Below are 6,000 nucleotides of genomic sequence, written 5' to 3'. Positions count from 1 at the left end.
TCTCAAGTTTAGGCTGGAACTAATAAACCACTGGAGAGAACCTCATGATAACTAATAGGTCAATGAAGGGGACCTTTATTTAGAAAGGGATTCACAGTTCAAATTCACCTGGATTAGACTCACACCAGTACAGTGCCCTTATCAACAGCTCCTTAGTAACAACAGTGTCCAGGAACATCTACCTCCTGTTAAGGGCCACTTTAACCCAGGAGAGAGAGCCCAGTTATTAAGCAATGAGGAAACCTGGTTCAAATTCTAACGTGGTGTGAAAAGCTGCACTTGCAGTCATGCCTGTTGGTTTTCTGCAACCTTGGTGAACCATCTAGCTATCAAAATACTCTCAAAATACATTTTTGCCTTGACTACAAATAAAAATAATATATATATATTTTGGAAATACTTTTAGGAACTCTAGAATAAGTCTTCAGTTATTATTTATCAATAATACTGGAAATAGGTAGACAGTCTTAATTGGGAAACTAGAGAAGTGGAAAGTGAAATTACTGGAAAATATACTTAAAAATTAATAACATTATTTTAAAGATTTGTGATATTTAGGCTAATAACAAGAAATCTTTGAAACAACAGGTCAAAAGATAGAATAGGAACAATTCAATGTTTAAGCTCTGCTATTTTTTTAAAAAAAGATTGTAATACAACTTTCAAGAAACAAATATGGTACAGCAAAACCTTATATGTATGCATAATTTTCTTAAATAAACCTCTTTCTTGCCTGATTATTCACATGCATGGGAATTTGTAAAATAATGACATTCAATATGTACAGTAAAATTAACTTTTAACCACATGTGTATGTCAAGGAAAGACTGTTGGTAATCTTTTTTGTAACAGCTTAAATGATCATTATTCTTCCTGTTGTTGACAGCTTTTTCCTGCCTAACTGTTGAAAACATTTTAGTATTTTATGTGGCTTTTCTCCAGGTTTATAGAATATTTTTTTCATGGTGCAAGAGGGAAAATTTGCATTAACCTTAATATATAGTACTTGACATTTATATTGCCAGTGGGATTGATTACTTTAGCATACGACAAAACTGCAAACTTAAATTATACAGAGTATGAGACAATACCATAATGTCCCAGTACGTTATTTACTTTGCATTATTAAATACTTCACTGCTGGTCAGTGTCAATATTCCTGATACCTGAAATTTTTACCATGAGAGCATAAATTAAGACTTAATGAACAGGCCTCACTGAATGCCCATCGATGTTGGATGTTTTGCTGTGTTACTGTTTCCTGTCAGTCCAACTGTGTATTTTTTCCTGAAATTCAGGCAAAGATCTTGACGGTTAAGTTAACATGAAAAATGGGAAAACATTTAAAGCTTGGAATTTTCTTTTAATTATATAATAGCATCAAATTCTGAGCTATTTTGCCCAACCAAAATTATGTCTGAAATTAACTAGGTTATTAAAAAACAAAAAACAAGAAAAATAAATCCACTATTTTAGGATATTCTTTATAATTTTGCCTCTTAGAATTGCATAAACAGTGATGTTATTTCCAAAGGCACAAGAAAACATTTTTTTTAACAGTTTTAAACTGGAAAATCAACATGAGAACAGGAGAATCCTTTTTTTTTTTTTTTTTTTTTTTTTTTTTTTTTTTTTATGTGGGAACCTTTGCTTGCATTGCTTTGAAAGTTCCAATTTCCTTCAATTATTAAAAATTATTAAAAATATGGCAGTTCAACTCCCAGCTTTTAAATCAAAGTTAGACCTCAAATTCTCTTAGTCTGAGAGCAAAATCTGACAAAGCCTTCAGCTGTGATTCTCTTGGGAACCATTCCTTAGGGTATTGAACTGAGCACCAACATCACTGAAGCATAAGATATCCCCCATCTGTTCTCTTACAGTATATCCATTTCCTCCCTTCTCCCTCTGCCCTCACCTGCACCCCTAACTCCCCCATTTCTGAAAATAAGATTCGGGTAACTTTTTGCTTCATTTTAGCAATCTCTAATAATAACCAGTTTTGTTTGCTCTTTGAATTGAAAGGAAGCATGATACAAAAGTAGTTATCTGAAGTTTCACCTTAAGTCATGTTAGAAATACAAACAAATCATTTGGCTCTAAAGTGAGGAAAGGCAGTGAATTAAATATCTTGAAATGAGATGACAGGTGAAGTCATGGAGACACCATGAAATGCAGCACCATTGAAAGAAGGGTAAAAAAGACACTTGCTCCAGGATATTCTTTAAGGTGGTACAGCACAGAAGGAAACATCGGATACTGCTCTTGCCCTTGCTGCTAGCCAGGAGAAGGACTTGCTCTCCGACAGTGTATGGATGCCTGGTGAGCATCAAGTGCTGGAAGAGTGTGCATTGAGAAAAGGTGCTAAAATATCTCGCTACTGTCAATACACCATTCATCTTTGCTTAAGCAAGCTGTGGAAATGACTGGTGAGCTGCCTGAGTACTATTACTCTATAACTGATCATGGTTTATTTTACCAAAACTTTATTAAAGCCTAATGCTTTGCTTTTGTACATGACTCTCCTTGACTGATCTTGAAAACATCTTATGAAAACAAGTAAACATTATTTCCTTTTACAAAGGACACACAAATGCTATGGCAAAGACAACACATACCAAGCTTAAGGATGTACAAGTTCTGTTGAGAGAAATAGAAAGGTGAGGAAGCTGCTTTGCTCAGTTACCAGAAAACTGGTAACTGGTGCTCTCCATCTCCAGGTGACCATTAGGATGAGAAACTTGTGTCACTTGCCCTTTCCTTGAGAGTTCTAGTTAACATCCAACCTATTTTGAAGCAAAGAAACACACAACACTATCAAATTAAATAAGTTCTAAGTCACTGTATGTTACAAAGATGTTAACCATGACTGAAAAAAATAATCTGAATTATTTTTCTATTTTACCACTAGTGATAGGTTACTAACAGCTGTAAGTTTAAACATGCTTCGTCAATTAATTATATATATATATCACAGCTGACATTTTAATATTTAGTATTATCTGTTAATGCTTAATAAGAAATTAAAAATGTGATTTAGATCTTGACTTCTAACTGTTTATTCTTTAAGAATTGACTAGGGTAACAATGTTTAATGGTTTTTCCTTTAATTTAATTTTATTTGTGTGGTTATTGGAGAACCACTTTGCCATACTTAATTTCATTGCATTGAGACATCCTGATTACAGTGGTGTCATAAATACCTCATTTATATTTGGTGTTTCCAATTTTGCCTTTCTGCCAAAATCAGCTTTAAATGTAAAATAAAACCAGACTTCTTCTATATGACACTTAACCCTAGGTTACTACTATTAGACAGTATAAACACTGTTTTCTAGCTAACACCTCTAAAGCATTTACAGAAAATTGTTTCCTTGGCATGCAAGCTATTGGCCATAAGGTTTAAAGATTTTCTGGTCAATTCTAAAATTAACAATCACCTAACAGTTAACAACACAACTCAACTGCAAGCTCAATGTTGCCTTGCAAAAAAAATTGCAAAGAAATATATCTAGGCAAAACTGTTATGCAGAACTAAAAAAATATGCTGCAGGTTTCATATTTTTTCTCTTTTTAACAAACCATATTTTTACAAACCACTTTTTAGCAAATCTGTATTCCTTCTGGATCTCTATGAAGTATATCTCCTTTTTGCATTTTTGTGTAATCTTCAAAGAGCTGTTGTCTGTACTACATATTGCTGTCAGGTTTAGATAAACACATCCATTTTGCTCACTTCAACATGTCATGATCTTTTAGAGACAGATGCAGGAAAAGCAGCATGAAGCAGTATTGTATGATATTAATTATATATAACTGATGTACATTTAACCTTTCTATTGCAGGGCATTATTCAAATAAGTCTGTGCCAGCTTTAGGAAACCTTTGTCTTTTTTAGGACATTTTGTTTTAATTATCCAAGACAATATTTTTATACTTCCAGTATAATGTTTCATTTATTACTTTTTTTTTTTTTTTTTTTTTTTTTTTTTTAGTGGAAATGCATTCTGTCTAAAATGTAGAAGCTTATGCAAGTGGATAAAGTTCAGATTGATCATATGTGTATTGGATTTCCTGGATTTGTGATTACATATTTCTAAAATTCCTAGAGCTAACAGGAATTAAGAAGTTTGGCAATTACTCAAAAATAGCAAATCAGCCCTTCTGGATGTTAGCACTGGGTAAGTACTGAAATTATGTTTGTGAGTTGTTCATAAATCAATGTTTGTAGTAGGAATAAATGAGTTTATTGTAGATTCTAATGTGAGATTATTACTACTGATCCAGTGTTTGGATTTCTTTATACTGAAAACATATGCTTAAAATATGTGTATCCAATACATTAGACACTAGAGATCCTGCCTTTATGTGTAGGTTCCCCGATTCTCGTGTTTTAAAGAGGACTTTAATTTACAGAAAATCTTATGTCATTTCTGACAGGAAGTATAGGAAGTACACTTCTGTACAGGAATGCATTCCCCTAACCAGTTTAAAGGAACCACAGTGAAAAGAAAGAACAGCATCCCACTTAATATATCTCTTTTTCAGTGTTCAGATTCTTCCCCAGATTAATGAATCTGCCTAGCTCTTTTAATCCTTCTTTGAATCATGGTTCAGGCCTGGCTAGCCTGAAGGGTCATGCTAAAATGATATCTGGACAGCGGCTCTGTTACTACCAGCACAAGTAAAGAATAATATACACATTTAAAATATGAATGTTGGAAAATCAAATTGAGATTTTCCCTCACTTTCTATTTTCATCTAATGAAGTCTCATTAGTTACTGGTAATACCTCTCTGTAATTGAAAAGTGTGTTTTGTTGTTGTTCTGTTTTGCTTTGTTTTCAGATACAGAAAACAATTTCTTTTGCATTGTTTCCTATTGGTGTAATTTGACCAGTCAGCTCCTGACAATATGCATTAAAAGGTTATGATTTTGTTGCTATTGACCTGTCAAGCTTTACTGTTCTGAAAAATCATACTCCTGACCTTTTAAGGGCACCATTACTCTACAACTAACTTCACTGAGCACACACATTATTATTTCTCATATACAGTAGTCTTATTGGGAGGAATACATACATGTAGGTCCTAGGAGCTGAAACTGATAGTTATCCTGTAAGAAAGCAAAAATTCCCTGAAAATGGAAACAAAATCTTGTCTTATTATCTTTCTTTATGTTATGCATCAGTATCTCTTTGTGATCAGCTCTATTTGTAGCATACCTTGCGTGTGTCTCTGTGTCTGTGTATGTGAATTGACATGTCATAGCTTGCTGATTTGAACATTTGTCAGTATCTATACTTCTTGATGTCTCTTCCTGTCTTGCATGTATGCAGAGCATATGATCAGGGATCAAAAGCCAGAATAAAGCACAGAAACATGAAGCATCTGATGAGCTGTTTCAGAATTCTGATCTTGCTGTTGAGCAAGCTGTTCATCTTCTCAGAGCGGCTACTGTAGAGAAAATGCATAAAAGAAGAGAAGGAAGAGTTTTCTTGAGTGTAATCTGGTCTTATTGACCTGGATTCTCCAATTGCTTCAGTGTATCCATACTTCCACTCCTGACATTTACTTGAGCTCCAAAATGTGCCATGAGTTTTTAATAGTTCTCACAATATAATGGGGATCAGCTGAAAGTTTATAATTAGGCAAACTGTATAAATGAAAGCAAAACATACCAAGTGTGAAGAATATGAACTGTACAGGTAGAATGTGCTAATTTAAATATAATTAATGTTAATTAATGTATTAATAAAATTTAATTTACATCTTTTTCAACAATGCCACATAGCAAACAGGATCTAATACATGCAACCTCTCTTCCTATAGAGAATTAGAGTATGTAAGAACACATGCAAGTTGTGAATGAGTTCTGCTTGTCACTTTGGAGTAGCCTGAGAAAGGTAGTGCTTTGGAGCATTTTGGAAGCATGCACATTGTAAAGACAACTGTGTTTATTATCATGACCAATACAGTGAATAAATGAAACATTCATTGTTGC

Source organism: Aythya ferina, assembly GCF_964211825.1.
Source record: "Aythya ferina genome assembly, chromosome: 3".
NCBI classification, from domain to species: Eukaryota; Metazoa; Chordata; class Aves; order Anseriformes; family Anatidae; genus Aythya; species Aythya ferina.
Note: the sequence above shows the minus strand (reverse complement) of the source record.